Source organism: Herpailurus yagouaroundi, unplaced genomic scaffold (assembly GCF_014898765.1).
Source record: "Herpailurus yagouaroundi ecotype Mexico unplaced genomic scaffold, PumYag 142, whole genome shotgun sequence".
In the NCBI taxonomy this organism is placed as follows: domain Eukaryota; kingdom Metazoa; phylum Chordata; class Mammalia; order Carnivora; family Felidae; genus Herpailurus; species Herpailurus yagouaroundi.
In genome coordinates this window covers 55,157,457-55,175,839 of record NW_024412397.1, presented here as the reverse complement: position 1 = coordinate 55,175,839, position 18,383 = coordinate 55,157,457, and the positions used below count along the sequence as shown (strand labels likewise).

The 18,383-nt window shown below is 37.7% G+C and overlaps 1 protein-coding gene across 4 annotated transcripts in view; it reads left to right on the top strand.

Moving 5' to 3' along the window:
* The window catches only part of DLGAP1 (DLG associated protein 1), an 898,848-nt gene that overhangs the window by 119,373 nt on the left and 761,092 nt on the right, over window positions 1–18,383 (top strand). For all 4 annotated transcript variants that reach the window (XM_040479302.1, XM_040479303.1, XM_040479300.1 and 1 more), the window contains exon 2: window positions 6,183–6,329. The gene's annotated coding sequence lies outside the window, so the exon portion shown is untranslated. The remainder of the gene's footprint in view (window positions 1–6,182; window positions 6,330–18,383) is intronic.

The window sequence follows — 18,383 nt, the reverse complement described above, 5'->3', positions numbered from 1 at the left end:
AATGGTGAGATCATGACCTGAGGGGAGATGAAGAGTCAGATGCCTAACGGAATGAGCCATCCAGGTGCCCCCCAAAAATAATACTATATTTGCATCATTCCTTGTATATTGCTTTGAATTCTACTTCAAGAATAAGCTATCTCCTCTTTATTCATGCAATTGCTTATTTGTAGTATAGACTCAAGGATATTAATTTATTCCAAGAGATACATTTCATTGTTATTCACTTTATTCTAGTTTTGGCCACTGGGAGCTCTTTCAGAAAGCTGGCTCCTCTAGTCCTTGGGCTTGCCACCAAATTTGGAGCATTGGCTTCCCTACTGTCATGACAAGATCTTGCTGGCTTTTCTTGCCCCATTCCCTTCATCTCCTCTCTGCCTCATTCCTGAAATCGACGGTGTCTCCAAGGATTGTTGGTTCATTTTATTGAAGAAGGGTACTTGGAAACCAAGATCAGTGAGCACACCTAGGACCTAGATCTTTGCCGTTGTTTCTAGGTCCTCTCTCACCTGACGGAGATAGGACTTAGGCGTGTGTATATACAAACAAGCATGTACACACATTTATCTTATATCTAGTAGTGTGTATATGCACATACGTCATTGTGATTTCATTGATATATCTGACTCTAGTCCAACATAACAGGGTTCATTCTGGCAAACTTCCCTCCGTCACTAGTGATTTTTAACAACGAGAAACCTCATTCTCATTATCATCAATAGGTTTAATTATTATAAACACACATGAAGTACTTTAAAACACAATTTGATAGCACTGTGAAAAATAAATCTTGAGCTACAGTACAATATGTGTGTAGCCTTAACGTAAGCAAGCAAAACACTGTTTCAAAAGTCACTTAGATGAGTTCTCTTCATTCCTCTCCCTTCCAGTGTGGCTATATTAATTTATAATGCGATAACCATGAAGAATATTTCCGAGTATTAATGTCATAATTCTGTTATTTGTAACACTAACTTATTTGATGTACTATTCCTGATTCTATGGCATTTTCCAAGTGTCAAATCATTCATAAGTAGAAAGTTTCAACCTTCCTTCTCAGATCTTCTACCTTTAATTGATTGATTTTTTTTTTTTTGGTCTCATTCCTTTTGCTAATACTTTCAGGCCAATAGTGAATAATAATGGAGAGAATGTGCATCTTCCCCCTATTTCGCGTCTGAATAGAAATGCTTCTAAAGTCTTCCCATTAAGTAAGATACTGGTTTTAGAACTGAGGAGTATAAATAGTTTTCATCTCCGGGCCCTCTCCTATTTTCTTGAGTAGTTATTATAATGAGGGAATGTTGAAATTTCATTAAAGCCTGTATGGACATAACTATGGCATAGCATGTTAGTAGATTTCCTAATATGAACCAACCTTGCATTTCTGGAATAAAACACACGTGGTTGTATGCATTAGTCTCTTCATGTGCTGTTATTTTCTGTTGGGAAAAGTTGTATTTAGTACCTTTGGGTTGATGTTCATAGACAATATTGGTCTATGAATTTCATAAAATGTCTCTTTTTGAACACAGTTCTTAGTTGAGGTACCAACATTTTACTGACTTAAACAGAAGTGTTCTTTCACTTCCAATTTATAGTGTGTTGGAACAATTGGAACAATTTATAGAGCGTTGGGACTATTTGGTCTTTGAATAATTTTTGGAATTCACCTGTGACACTGTCTGGCTCCGTTGTTTTTATGAGACTGATCATTAATAACTTTCTCCGTTTCTTCTATGGAAAATGATCTCTTGAAACTTTGCCTCTCTGGGGTCAATTTTGATAGTATGTGTTTCCCTGGAAAGTTGTGCACTTCATCTAGATTTTAAAACTGAAAGCAAAGATGTCTTTTATAAGCTTAGATGTTTGTAGACTAGACTCTTATGATTTTCTTTTATTTTACCTTTTTTAAAGGTTAATTCCTCATCACTTCTTAATTTGCATATTTTTTTGCCTTTCCTCTTTGTTTTTCTGGTCAAAATAGCCATGTATATTTTGTTACAGTTAAAAAAAAAAGTCTTAATTCCTTAAACAGTAGTTTTCTGATTCTCTGATCAGTTTGGGCTTCTGCTCTTAGTTCTTCCCATATCTATTGTCCATTGACTTTTGAGATAGAAATTTAGTTTGTTAAAATTTTTTCATTGCTCCCAATGAAAATACTTCACTATAAGAAAAAAAAATGTGATAACATTATATCATGAAAGACTTCTTTTTTGGAAAATAACCAACTGGTTGTAAATTTTTTGTGGAAAAGAGATAACAATAACCAATGTGATCTAAAACAAAATCAGAAGATGCAAATAACCAGATATCAAGACTACAATGTTCGAGTTACTACAACAGGGTGGTATTGTCACAAAGGTGGACAAATGGATCATGGTTTGGATCTAGAAAAATGTGACACAAACATGGACTCAATATTTATGACAAAAATGAAATTTCAGTTTATTAGGGAAAACATGGTATGGGTCAGTGGTGTATACATATGGGGAAAAAAATGATTCTTCACCTCCTACCTTAAATCATACACAAAGGCCAATTGCAGATGGAGCGTAAATCTATATGTAAAAGATAAATAATAAAACACTATAAGAAAACAGAATATTTCCGTGACCTTGGACTGGGCAAATCTTCCCAAAATAAGAGCTAAGAAAAACATGAACCTTGAAAGACAAATTATCAATGGAAAACTAAAAGATTCTTACTCAACCAAAATTCATTGAGAGTGAAATACACCACAGCCTCAGAAAATACTGACAGTAAATATTATGAATGATGCTAATTAGAGTAAAACCTTGGTTTGTGAGCCTAATTCACTCCAGAAACAGGTTTGTAATCCAAAGCACTCATATATCAAATCAAATTTCAAGAACCATTGGCTCAGTTGTGATCATGTGACATTTAGCATCCTGTACTGCTCGTATTGCAAGACCTCATTATCAACCTAAAATTTATAAGAAATGTTTCCTCGTCTCATGGAACACTTTCAGGAGAGGTTACAATCCAAGGTTATACCATATATATACACATACATACACACATATGTGCATATATATACACACACATACACATGTGTATGTATGTATATGTACACACACACACAGTAGATTCTTAACCAGAATATATAAAGAAAGTCCAAAACTAAAGTGGACACCGTATTGAATTGAAACTTAGAACTGAAACTTCACAGTAGGTAATATCCACAGAGTCAAACATTTTTAAAACCTTCACTTTTCATGGGGGAAAGGCAAATTGAAACCACAGTGTAATGCCACGATATGCCCACTAAGATAACTAAATGAAAAAGACGGAAAATCCCAAATATTAATGATGACATAAAACAAACAGTAGTTTTACATACTGCTAGAATAATAAATGTCTCGCTCGTGCATAGGCATGCGCGCACACAGACACACACAGACACACACATGCATGTAGGACTGGCTGAAAAATAGTTGCATTAGTCTCCTCTCCAGCTTATGTTGCTAGAAATTTGATATGTTTTTGAAAAGGATTTCAGGAGACATTGCTTTGCCTTCTCCTTCTCTCTAAAGCCAAACGTTGGCAGAGGTGATGAGCTAATACCAGAAGATGGGAATATTGGATGAGTTCTTCATGGAACAATCAAAATTTATTCCCTAAGCAAACAATGAAGAATGCCGATGGTGGTGGTAGGTGATAAAAATGGGCAAAACAGTATAGAGCTGGAAGGCGTGAACTTCAGACTGGAGTTGTTGAAAGGCACCAAGCAGTGTTACAGATGTGGGATGTTGCTGACACAGGAGAAGCTGCAGCCAGAGTCCTCCTGGGAGAACATGGCAAGGGATTCCAAGTCATTCATTCCAGCAGTTGTCATGTGAATGGAGGAGATTGGGGAAGAAAGAAGGGATGAAAGAGAGGGGTGGGGAGCAGGTAGGGTAGGAAGTCAGGCCCCTCTGGGTTGATTGGGTTTTTCCAGATGCACATGCCGCGGAGCTACAAAGTCTCTCCCGCAGGTGTGAAATAGCGCCAGCAGACAACATAGTGACAATCTTGGAGGAGGCCATCAGGTGCGCCCAAGGAACTGAACTATACCAGTAGACAATTGTAACTCTAGGCAACGGGTGTGCAATCATAATTGAAAGGAGGAAAACCAAACGGGATAACAAATATGGGCAAACATTTTCATCTTTACCATCACAAAAAAGCAAGTTAAAAATCAAAGCCAACCAGGAAGTTCATTTTCTTTGCCTGCCAAATCCCAAAAAAGTAAAAGTTACATCCAGTGACAGTAATGAAATCAAACTGCTTGTCGTTCTGTGTCATGACTAGCACAAATACCATGTTCTAAGAAGACGGCCTGTGAATATACATTGAAATCTTGCACATGCTGGTCGATCTGGTGATTCTACCTCTGCAGGCGAAGCCAGTGGTTAGGAACGTTGGTTTAGAATTTGGATGCTGGAGTTAGACTATACGGATTAAGGCTGTGGTTCTGTCATTCCTATTGATGTAAAATCAAGCAAGTCACTGAGGCTCCTTGTGCCTCAGTGTGCCCATCTGTAAGATGAGGTTAATTACAGTACCTACCTTGTCAGGGTATTAGGAGGATTTTTATACGTAAAGCAATTAAAACAATATGCCTGGCAAATGCTAAGCCCCATGTAAGATCTTGTTACTATTTTAGGTCTGCAACTGCTCATCAAAAATTCTAAAGTTTTCAGAAATCAGACTTTGTTAGATTTTAGAAAAGCAATATGAAATATATAGAGGCCATATGATATAATGCCCCCCCCCCCAGGGTGTTCTGGGGAAGGGCCCATAGTTAAACCCATTAATACTTTCTTTGTAAATTATAAGAATATTCATATTGAGCATTGTAAATAGTGGCTTCATGTCAGTTCAGGTCAGATGTGATTTTCCTACCAAATAAGAATTAAGAAAATCCTTAAGAGAATTGTTGGAGTCTGGTGTTGTCATAAGGGATTACACATCTGTGTTCCATAATATAAAAAAAGTGAAACTTTATGTAAAGTGTATAATACATTATTTAATAAAATATTTATGAACTATTAAAACCTTGAACTGCTTGTTCATATTAAGTAAGTAAACAATACAGTATTGTTATATGTGTAGGAAAAAAGCTCACCTTAGAAAAATAGTCTGGAAAATAATATACCATGTTAGCAAGGGCTATAATGAGGTGGTGGAAATAGGTTAAATGTTTTTATTTTCTATTGTACTCAGATTTCTAATAAAGATACTACTATTATAATGAAAAAAAATATCAAATTGACTTAGTATATAGCCTTAATTGTTCTGTAAATTTGATAAGTAATTTGAAAAAGTTGTCTTTTTTCCATTATCTTTCCATGGTAGTAAATGTTAGTATAAACCACTCCTTCATGATAATTAAGTAGAAAAATTTCTTTGAATGTTCTAATGTGTTTCACATGCTGAGTTTCATTGGCTAATTTCAGTTGCACTCTATCTCGTAAAACTTAGTACAAACTTAAGGCAAGTTTATGAAAATTAGTATTTTTCATGAAACCAAGAGTAACAGCTAAATTTGATATATTTGCTCTTTGCTATGGATAGCATCAAAATATTCCAAATCACTCTTCCAACATGGGAGTTCAGAAGCAGCAAAGGCTTTGGAAAATCAGACAGACGTGGCTTCAGTCCCAGTTGTACTGCTGTCTTGTTTGTGTAATTTGGATAAATTACCAGTTGCCTGAATCTTGGGTTCCTTATTTGCAAAAGAGAAGTAATAAGTCAGCTGAAGATGAAGTAAGAATTTCTAAAAAGTACCACCCACTGCTTTATATTACATGCTCAATAAACGAGTGTTCTTTTTCTTTCGCTGAGAAAAGGAGAAACGTGAGGGAAGGAAAATAACTACTCGTTACTAAGCCACTGTTGAAAGCACCTTTATTAATTTGTTCCTTTCGTAGTCATCTGCAGAAGGTGTCCACAGCTTGTCCAAGAGGGAGGTGGGTGGTTGAAATGTGACATGAAGTCTGGGCGTTGGACCCAGAGCCGACATTCTTGATGAGTAGGTTAGCCTGCCAATGAATTACGCTGAAAAGATACGATGAGGCTGGTATTCATGTGGTTTGACAAGTATGTGTAATATTGAAAAAGTAACTACACAGCTTTAACAGATATGTGTTCGTTTTCTGTCGCCATCTGTGTTTCAGGACTTTGTGAATGGTGCTTTGGAGCACCTTCAGTGGTCATTGCTCATCCCTCTTCCCGGTACACTTTCTGGAAGGGACCAGCACACATCCAGTTAACTCACGTCAATGGGGTTGTGGAACAGATCACGCTCAGCTCACTGAGATCAGGTAAGAGTTTGAAAATATGTTTGCTCTTGGCAGGTAGTATCTGACCTCATGAGCTGCTCTGAAATCTTTCTGCCTTGTTAGAAATGGGAGAGTTACGTTAAATAACCAGACACATGTTGGATGGGAAAAAATAGGCTACCGCAAAAAAACATGGGTATATGGATTGAAATGTTTATTACTAGCTAAGCATATGCTGATGTACTTAAAGTTATTTTTATTACTTACGTAAAGTATAGGGACTTAGCATTTAGTACAAGGGGAGTTTCAACGCAAGCATTCTTGTAAAATATAACAGCAATACAGTTTTATGAAACCTGTAATTGCTATAATCTACATTATTTTTACTGCTGTAAAATGACTGTAAATTGGAGAGGCTATCTCCTTGAAATGGGTTATGATGAAAATGTACCTATTATGATTATCTTTATGCAAATCCTTCCCTAACTGTGAGCTTCCTTTACCTGTACTTCAAATCCATGTGAGTTCACTTCCGTATATCTTTTGCTCAACATCAGAATCTTCTGTTTCAATATACTAAATTGCCAGTCACTCCAGTTGGGCTTAATCAGCAAAACAGACCTGGAATTGAAAAAAGACGGTAAAGTTGAATCAGAGTGGAGTAGTTACTGCAGGTAGTCCTGGAGGGTGATGAATTAAATGACCAAAGGTGACAGGCCGTCTCTTAGAAGGACACTCTAGTGGGTACCATGAGGACACAAGCTACGTGATGAAAATGGTGCTTTGGCCATAACATGAATTTGTCTTGGGTGGGTAGATGTTGAGAATTACAAGTTGTCCAAAGGTTTTGCTTCTCAGGCATACAGGTTATTCTGCATCTCAAATACCTGAGATGCCAGGTAAGTCAGTACTCCTAGATGTAAAAGGAAAGACATTGAATATTCAGGTAGAAGATTCGGGACCAGACCTCTTGGAATGCATATTCACCTGCAATGTAGAACAACTTTTCAAGTGTCTTATATACAATGTGGGGAAGGGATGTCCCGAAAGTCTCCTAGTGAACAAAACCTGATAAATGGAAACTGGCAAGATTGAAGGTATGTAAAGGCCCTTGATCATAGCACGGTGGCTGAGAACATGGGCTTTGGAACCAAATGAGCATCTGTGGTTCGAACTCTGACTATGCCACCTTTTGGCCATGACTTCTTCTGGACTAGTTGTGAAAATTATAAGTGCTAATTTACGAAGAGCGCTTAGTACTGGACGTACACATTGAGCGTTCAATAAATGACTATACTACCTGGTTGTGTGAACATTTGTCAGGGCTTTGGTAGGTTTACTCATCCCTGATCTTAATACTGTTTTCTTGGAGGGCTTAAATTTCTCATTTGTAAATTCTCCTACCGTAAATATTCCTTCATCTTCCCTAGTCAACCATAGGAGGACATTATTATACTTTTCAAGAGTAGAAGTTTTTAAAAATCTGGCATGTATTAAATTTCTGAAGGTCACTGATAATTTAAGCTTGATGATTTCAAATCTGCCGCTTTGTAGTGGGTCTTGATATTGGGTCAATGACCTTACTTCCGAATAGTTTCATGTTTGAAATGAGAACGACAGAATATCTACCCATAATATGTTCTGTGAATATTAAATGAGACCTAGTGTATGACACAGAAACATGCCACGCATGTGAGCTATTACTGATTCTGCTATTGGCTGCTATTGTTGTAATTATTCTTCCTAAATACATTCTTACCCACCTCTGGTATGATCACCGATGTTGTCTTTAGTTGACGGAACTTGAAGCAGAATTTTCTACAGAATTTTTAACAAAACAGGAATATATGCAAGATCTCAGGTCATGCTTTAAATCTTGAACATGATTCATTATGTTCATCACTTTGTGCCCATAGAATATAATAACTCCAGTTTGAATGCAAATCTCATTTTGCGATGTGACCAAATTAGCTCCAAGGACAACTGCTTTTAAAACTCCCAAATTTGATTCTTTCCAGGGGGGAACTATACGACTTCTCTTTTAAATTGCTTCACATTTTAATGATTCTTAATAGCAGATTTGGGCCATTTCATCCATAACATTTTACTCTTGCACCTGATGACCTAAGCTATTGAATCTGTGAAATGATAAACTACTAAGTAACCAGGACACCTTCACTTTGCACTACCTACTCCAGCTGAAGTTCTGACTTTATATGCAGTACGTATTGCCATTTCATTTCCCGATAAAATGACGATCAAGGAATTCAGCGACTTGCTCAACGTCACACCCCCAAGAAATGCGCAGAGGCGTAGAGTGTGGGTAGAGTGGCCATAGAGACTAATCTATACCAGTTAATTTCAAAACTACCTTTTATTTTGTCATGTTTTCCACTTTACTCTCCTGTCAAAGGCTCTTCAAGAAAAAAAAGTTGCCTTCAGAGTTAGGACCCAAAATCTGTTTTCGGTCTGACGGAACTAGGCAGTGTTAAGAACATCAGTACCGCTTTGGAAAAGTTTCTAGGTGGTCTGTCCTATTTCTCCTACAGTATCTGCTTTGATTTTTGGGTAGGAGTAGAAATAGGGGTAGATTGAAGGATGGTGAAAGTCTAAGGGAAAACTTCAGGTGTCGCATTACATACGTCTAGGACATTCCAGGACAGTTCCTAAGAAGAAAAGTTCTATTCTCCAGTGTTTTGAAGGAAACTAAACATTTGGTTGATACTGGTGGTTAATAGAGACTTCAAGCCAACTTTAATTGCTATGAGCTTTTATTAAGTCAATACCTAATCATACTTGGTATTGTTTATGGCAGAATCCAAGGATAACACAATTGTCTTGTTGAATTTCAGTTGTTGGGGCAATCGCAGGGACAAAAAGCTTTTAGTACTTAAATCTTGTTTTTTCAAAACGTATAATATGTCATTTGTACTGAGCGTATATTCTTATTCAATCTTATTTCTACTTTATAAGAAAATGGATACTTTTCCTCCTTATTGACGTTTTCCTTATGTTATTAGTATCCCCTCATCCTGAAAGTATATGGATAACAGTAATTCATAATTCTTGGTATGAATTGACTGGAAAGAACATAGAATTCCATACAGGTCTGGAATTAACTAGATGATATTCATGAAACATTTAGGTACACCTTAGCTGTTAAATAACACTGAAACGTCGACTGTCTTAAATACTCTAGACATTTTTCCAGAGGAGTCGTTGCATACATAACCTTATTTAGGTTCACTTCTATAATAGGATTTCAAGAAGATTGAGGTCTAGTGAATTGTCCTTTTACGTTTTATTTTTTGTAAAAGTCAATTTTGTCTAGGAATAGCAAAATGTTTTGTCTATTTCTTGGAAAATTTACTAAGATCTACTTGGGTGTATTGAAAATCTGACAATACAATTAAAAGTATGGAGGGTTAGCAGGCCAAGAAGAATAATGTGGGTGCAGAAATACCTTCTCTTTTGTTAAATTTGCCCTAAAAACTAAGTCTGTGGGAAGGAAAGAGGGGACATGAAGTCGGAAGACCAGGTAGCTGTGACTTAAGGCCCCTTACTTTTTTGGTCTCTTGAAATACACTTTGTTTCCTGAAACAACTTTACTGAGTTGTGAGAATTGAGTGAGATCATGTTTCTGGAAGTGTTCTAGAATTTTAAGGCTCTATAAAAATGGTACATGTGATGAATGATGCTATTACCACAGGTGTTAACATGGAAACCTTTCAATGCGAGAATTTTACATGTGAAAGTCTTTGCAATCTTTTAATAAAAAAAAATTCCAAAGTTAAGGATTTTTAGTGGGCTTGACATCACACTTAGAAGCCTGAAGTAACTTGTGTTTTTCATGGACAGAACATGTGCATTCACAGTAAATAGTAAATACTGACATTCAGTATTTTCTTTTTGTTAAATAATACTCATGTTGGATTATTGAGTCATGAAGATTTGGAAATCCCTGGCACTGGTATCAGAGAAATTTTAAGCCAGGAAGAATTAAGATTCTATAATTTTAGCAGTTCTAAAGAAGTCGGTTAGAATTATGTATATTCCATAATACAAATTAGAAACTGGAGTGAATTCATTAGCATGTGTGATTAGGAAAGATAATTTATAAGAAGCATCCGTTTGCCTGTAAAAACTGTGTTTCTCGACTATAGCTGTGGGCTTGTCCATTTCTCTTTGGGTTCTAACACATACCACCCCCTGTGATAAGAGGCTTTGTTAATAGGTGCAGATCCATTAAGGACAGTCAGGTCGTCTTGATGAATTGACTTACCACTGAAATGTCTCTGTTGACCCTTGTTATATCTCTTGTTCTAAAATCTTGTCCTTACTGAAGCTATTCCGGCTTTCTTTGTATTAGTGCCTGCACGGTATGTCCAATTTCCATCTTGTTTACTTTTAAAGTTTCACTTAAATGCTTCCACATGATGCTATTGTCTCCATGCCTCCACTCATGCCCCTTCTATCCCATCCATAGACTCTGTGTGTCAGTGAATGGAACACCACCCACTCAGTTGCTCAGGACAGAAACCAGGGAAATAGCTCGATTCCTCTTCTCATCGGTCAAACATAGCCTAGTGATCCTCAAGAAAATGTCACAAATTTATCCACTTTTTTCCATATCTGTAGCATGGACCTCAAGAGGTCAAAATCTTCCCTACTTTAGAGTGCCTGACTTCTCTCCTAGCTCCCACCCCTGCCGCCCTTCACTCCACTGCTGGCACAGCAGCCAAGGACGATCTTAGCATACGTTCCATCATTACCCTGTTGAATCCCTGCAGCCTCTCCTGTTGCACTCAGAGTAAACTCTGAGCTCTGACCTGGGCCTGGAAGGCCCCGTATGATTGGTGTCCTAACCCCCTCTCTAAACCCATCTCTCCCTGTGGACCACCCAGCTTTGGTTCCACCTGGCCGTTCCATTTCTTGATTCTTAAAAGTTTTGTTTTGTTTTGTTTTCCTGTTTGGTGCCCCCGCTGTTGCATCTCACTGGAATACATTTACCTCAGCACTTGGCATTGTTAGCATTTAAACTGAGACAGCATGCATGCTAAAGAGATCGCTCTTGATTACTTCATCCTCTCAACAAATATTGGTTGAGTGAATGCTAGATGCCAGACGCTGAGCTCCATGCCGAGAATAAATTGCCAAGTCTAAAGATGTTTGGTCTTTGCCTCTCAAGGAGTTTACAGATCCATGAGGAAGACAGACATCATTCAATGCAAGTGCAAATATTCACCGAGGGAAGTCCCATAAAGAAGGTGAGCACCACTCTCTATGAAACCCATAGTAAAACTGAAAGAGACTGAAGTTGTAAATAGTGAAATAGTGAAATCGTTGTAAATAGTGAACCCTGTGAAGGGTTCTTTGACCGTGATCTGAAAGGGGGGTAAGAGTAAAATGATACTCTGATTAATTAACTCCTAGAAATTCAGTAGAAATAAGAAGCAAATGAATGGAAACTTTAGCTCCTATATAGGAATGTTAACAAGATACATTATGGCCATTTTGATGAGACCCATCACTATCAGTAACTAGTTACAACAACTATCAATTTTTTACAATCTGACTCTGTATCTAAAAGCAAAATTATGGGTTTATTTTTTCCAATGGAGAAAAATGATAGTTTGTGCACTGTGAGATTAAAAAAAATAATAAGAAAAGTTTAGTGGCAAGTTTTTTTTTAAATAAACTTCTTACTGCTTTTTGTAAGCTTAGTAAAATGAAAACGGATTTACATGGCCGTAAAGATGATCTTAATGAAAACAAATGCTTGAATCTCCAAAAACATATTTCTTAGGTCTCGTTCCAATATCTCAACCCAGTTCAACTCTTGTTTTGAACCGGTCTTGGACCTAGAGGCATAATGGGCCAAGAAAAGGGACAGGACATATTCTGGATCTCTTTCTTGGTCTGTCCTCTCAAATGGTCTGGGTTGAACGTAAACCCAGTAATCTAATTAGAGGTATGACATTTCATATATTCCGTCAAATTGACTGAAATGTAAGAACCTGCTCTTAGTTCCATTCTCCTTTTGTCCTTCCAGCTGTGCTGAAATTAATATTCTCATCTACAGAGTTCTTTGCGCCTACCTAAAGCCATATCACGCTCACATCGTGTATCACTCAACCGTTGATGGTTAATAAACCACCCCAAATTTAATGGCTGAATACAACAACCGTTTATTTAACTCCAGTTTCTGCTGCTCTGGGTGAGGTTCTGCTGATCTTAGGTTAGTCGTGGATTTGAGATCAGCTAGAGAGTCAGCTGGGAATTGCTAGTCCTTAGACTGCATCACTAACAGATCTGGCAGTTGGCTGGTAATTGGGACCGTGTACTTGTCAACTCTAGCAGGATGGCCTCAGCCTCTTTTGAGGGACACTGGGTATTGAAAGGATCCAGAGGAAAAGGTCCAGTGCACAGTCACTGTTCAAGACTCTGCTCATAACACTTCTGCTGTTGTTGCACTGGCCAAAGCAACAGACGTTTGGAGGGGAGGATCTGTGACCTCAGTATTAATACAGAGAAGGAAAGAATTTGTGGTTATTTTGATAATTTGACCACATCCTCAGATTAAACAGCAAACAAAAAACTCCTATCCTTTGAGTCCCTAAATCAATGCCACCCATTCATGAAAAACACCGTTTCTAACTGAATACATAAGTGAATTTCATGTCTTCATCTGTAACAACTTAAGTATCAATTGACGTTTTTAGTGTTAGCAGATGAATGCCATTTTCATACAAATTGATGGAAAGAAACGGGATAACTCAAGTTCTTGATGGAGCAACTTGAAACGTGTGGATTTCCTTTGATTTCTGAATTTCCTGATGTTGCTGCTGAAGCATCTCCCTATTACTTTATGTAGCCAAAGAGTCCTTCTGCTGTGATGATGGTTGGAAGCTTCTTGACCTCTGTTTGCAAAAGTGTTGGCAAAAAGCCCCTAATCTGCCTTCGGGGAAGTGTCTTCACAGCTTCAAGTCCTACAGGCGAACATCAAATTGCATTTTACAAAGGATCAACTCTGTAGGCATATAAAATGCAAAAGAGTGCAGGGGTTTCCCTGTCTCCTTGGGGCAGGCTGGGCAAGAGGCCTGAAATTACAGCGATTACAATCACTAAAACACCATTTCTCACTTTCACACCTGCCTCTGAGTCAGGAGCTTAAGAATGCTTTCTAAAACATGTTCCTTTGAGTTTTCACTTTCTCTAACTAATGGAAATTTGCAGTAGTACTATTCCAAGTCTTTATTGGTCCTTTGATTTTTTTTTTTTTTCCCCAAAGAAAACCAGGAGGTGGGGCGCCTCGGCAGTTCAGGGGGTTAAATGTCCAACTTCAGCTCAGGTCATGATCTCCCGGGTCGTGAGTTCGAGTCCCACGTCAGTCTCTGTGCTGACAGCTCAGAGCCTGGAGTCAATTTTGTAGTCTGTCTCCCTCTCTGCCCCTCCCTTGTTCACATTGTGTTTCTCTCTCTCAAAAATAAACATTAAAAAAATGTTTTTAAATAAAAAAGCCATGAAGAAATAAATCTGAATACGACTGAGCCACCCTGGCACCCCCAAAGAAAATAGATAACCATTAAAAAGTTTAAAAAAAAACTATGAGAGACAAAGTGCAAGGAGGGGGGCAGGGGTAGAAAGAGAGGGAGACCCAGAATCTGAAGCAGGCCCCAGACTCTGAGCTGTCAGAACAGAGCCCGATGCGGGGCTCAAACCCACAAGCTATGAGATAATGATCTGAGCTGAAGTCAGAAGCCCAACCAACTGAGCCACCCAGATGCCCCAGAAAATAGTACTTTAATAAAAGAGTTCAAAAGCTTACAGTATTTTATTTCAACTGTTACCATATACTACATTTGAAAATTACATACTACATTGATCAAGATAGTGTGGAGTTCAAGTATATTTATATAAGCCAATGAAAAAAAAAGTCTGCGAATATGGTGAATTGACCTCTGATGGATGAGCCAAAGTAATTTCATACAGAAATGCTACTGTTTTCAACAAATGATGCTGGAAGAATTGGATATCCATATGGAAAAAGTAAACCCCAATCATTGCATCACCTATAAAGAAAATCAATTCAATCTGGATGATAGACATACAATCCATAACATGTGAAAGAAAGTAAAAGATTATTTTTGGGACTTTAGCTGAGGCAAAAAGCACTTATAAGAAGGAAAACAAATGATAAATTAGACTTGTAAAAATTAAGATCTATTGTTCTTCATAATACATTGCTTAGGAAATTAAAAGACACGACACAGACTGGGAAAACCTATGTAAAAGAGATACAATGTTGTGCTTAGTATACATATGAACTCGACACCTTAACCTAGTTATTTGAGTAGACATTTCACTCTAGAATATGTAAGAAATGGCAAATGAACCCATGAAGAGATGCTCAACATCTTTAGATACATGTGAATGGAAACCTCAGATGAAATCACACCCAGCGGGATGAGTAAAAGGAAAGCCTGACAATAACACATGCTGGGAAGGAGGCAGAGCAATGTAAATCTCATACCTTCCAAGTGCAAATGTATGACTGCTTTGTGCAACGATTTATCAAGTAAAGCAAGCACTTTCCTTGTGTCTCAGGACCCCGGCACTAGGTATCTCTCAAAAGAAATAAAAACACAAGTTTACACAAAGTCTTGGTTTCAGGTGTTCTTGGAAGCTTTATAACAAAAACTGGAAATACCGCCAGTAAACAAACTGTAGAAGAGGGATAGAATGAGATACTATCAGCTTCTGTAAAGGAACAGATTATTAATTCACAGATCTTCGTACATCTCAACTTCATTTTACAAAACGAAAGAAGCCAAGCACAAAGCATTGCATACTGTACGATTCTGCTGATAGAAAACTCTGGGACAGGAAACTGCAGGGACAGAAAGCGGAACAATGATCTACGGGGATGGAGAGTGGGGTGGAGTATCAGGTACCATGGGCACAAGGGAACTTTCTGAGGTGCAAAGGATATTCTATATCCTGATCGAGTGGTGTCGATACAAAAGCATCTGTTTTCCCAAATACTAAGCTGTACATGATTTTATTGTATGTGGCTTATATTTCATTGAAGCACAGATAGAAATACTTGATTTTCTACAGAGACCAGAAGCATGGTTCATTATATTTACAATCTTGAGTGACATGTATTACTGGATTTCCAGATTGAATCAAAAATTCCAGAATTTAAAAGCTCTTGATTACTTACAACTTTGAAGAGGGAAAAACATTGGACAAATACAATTGTTGGAGAATATTGGGTTTCCTGCATAAAATATTCATGAAAAAAATGTTTCAGAGTGTATATTTCACTCCCAGCTACCTCCTCTCTTTGTTACGTAATACCTAGAATCGAGGGATGTCCTAAACGGTAAAATATAGAATGTTCTTATAACAGGTTTTGAATTCTCATTATTATTTTCAATTATTGAACTGAATTGCTTTAGTATTTTCCTCAGATGACCTATTGTCCCGCTCTGGCTCTTCTTGGAATGCTCAAAAGCTGTGTTCGGTGTCCAGATGGATATTATCAGCTTTGGAAATCATTAGTATCCTCTCTTAGAGTCTGATTTTAAAGTGAGTGTGATCTGTGGGCTGGAGGCTACTTGAAGCTGGAAGTTGCTAGTGATAAACTCTCAAGGAGTTCATCTCCAACTCAAGGAGGAGTCTTGTTTTTCACCATAATTAAAAGGACAGGACCCATTGCTTCCATCTCCAGACTTGGAGCTGCTGGGTATTGTGCCACAGCTGCTTCCCACTTTCAATGATTGAGTGCTTTCAACCATGAACACTAAGCTTAGTAACTGGTAAAATCCTGATGCTACATCATAATACTTATAAATATGTAATATTTCTTAGGGCGAACACAGACTGAGCCTGTGTAAATTATTTCCACTAACTTATGTTAATACTCATAGATTTATAAGCTTACAGTGAATACAAACGCTGACAATATGAAGAATTGATTTTCTACATTGAAAATGATTTCTGGGGATGCCTGGGGGCTCAGTTGGTTAAGCCTCCAACTTCGGCTTAGGTCATAATCTCATGGCTCATGAGTTAAAGCCCCGTGTCGTCGGGCTCTGTGCTGACAGCTCAGAGTCTGGAGCCTGCTTGGGATTCTGTGTCTCTCTCTCTTTCTGCCCCACCCCCACTCATGCTCTGTTTCTCTCTCTCTGAAAAATGAATAAACATTAAAAAAAAGTAAAAAATGATTTCTGTATTCAACTGCGTAATCCTCAAACTGAGATAAGAAAACAGTATTGATACTGGTTTTTTCAAATACTTTTATGAATGATGACAAAGTTAATAACCATTTTTAAAACTGTATCTAGTGCTGTTTGTTCAAAAATATCCACTTTTCCATCCTAAAGTCCTAGAATTAAAAGTGTTAAAAAGTTTATTTTAGCCTCCAGAAGAGCTTCATTAAATTTCATAATGTGTAATAGATACATTGTAAGAGATACAATGGTTCTGGTAATCACTTTTTTTAAACATCTGAGAATCATTGGTTATTTCCATCATCAATCTTCTATTTCATTCTTATGAGGTTTTTTTTTTTTTTTGCAGTGGTATTGTTTGTGTGCGTGCGTGCATGTGTGTGTGTAAAATTTAATTAGGGTTTCTACCACAGATTTTTTTAGAGCTTGGAAAGGGCAACTTTAATGCATTATAAATGAGGGCAAGAATGAATTAAAATCATAGCTGTTGGTTGCGTTTACAGGAGAGAAATGGAGGAGACTTAGACCCATTGATGATGAAGTCCCACATCTGATAGATCTCCTGCTGGCTTCATGTATTTGCCTCCTACTCTCTTTAGCTACTACTTTGGCTAAGAAGAGAGTCAGAATGTACTGTGGGGGTGTGTTCAAGAGAACAAGAGGATTGTAAGATTCTCCAGACTATGACAGGCTATTGCATTTATTGAGCTATAATAAAAGAATAAATATATTTAAGTCAAACAAACCTTGAAAAAGTATGTCTGGTTTAGCTGTTCATTTTGAATGCATCTAGAAAGAAAAACAGAGCTCATCAAAGAGGCATTTTCTTCCACGTTTTGAGTTGTTGGGGTCACTTCCCCTAGCCCACCAGCTAAAATGCCACAAGCAGCTCTAAAATCATGGGAGGGACAAACAATGGAAACAGGAGCAATAATACTCTATCTTGTTCTTTCCCATAACTGCAACCTTTCAAAGCATGCTGTGTTTAGGGGGCAATGCCCCTAGGGCTTTTTACCGTGTTGCCATTATTTTTTTTGGAAAATGTTCCTTCTGGAATTGAACTAATACTTGATAACGGAATTCTTACCCAGAAATGTTCATGGCAAAAACAAGGCTGAAAGAAGAAGGGAGAAGAGACCAGAGACGGGTCACATTCCCGCTGGGGATTCCCAGGCTGCGACCACAGAAGGGGTGGACGCATGTGCCTCAGAATTGAAGGGGAAGAAGGCCAAGATGGGGGTGGATTGAGTGGGAGGTGCTGAAAGTTCGTCCAGCTGCTGCGCAGTTCTGTTTCTGAAGTTCAAATGTGATTATCCTACTTGGTAACTTTCAGGGGCTACTGTCTGAAGTATGGAAATCAGATAGGGATGTAAGGACACAAATGGCCAATCTCCTCTTCATTCTCCTTTTATTCTGTCCCTTGAAATGCTGCACCTTTGATTTAATCGAGCCTTCACAAAATCTCTTTCCCTACTTTGTGTTCCGGTTGATTTCTATCAAAATCTTCAGACTTTGTGGAAATATGTCCATTTTTCCATAACAATTTATGATAGCTAACTATAAGAGGTAAAAGCAATTTCTCCCCCTGGGACCTTCCATGTGATTTATTTATTAACACATTTCACGTGTTAGGTTTATTCGTTTTGGTTTCCAAACTGGACCGTGCACTCCTTGGTCTTTTTAGTCTTTGCATTCTTAGCACTTACAGCAAAGTTACATACTCACTGAATGTTTAAATTTGATCATACAGAAGAAAATAAGATGATACAGCACCGTGTTTAAAAAAAAAAAAAACTCAGAAAAGCATTATAGGTTATCAGTGTTCTTTGCGGTTCCACAGATGATGCATTCATAACTT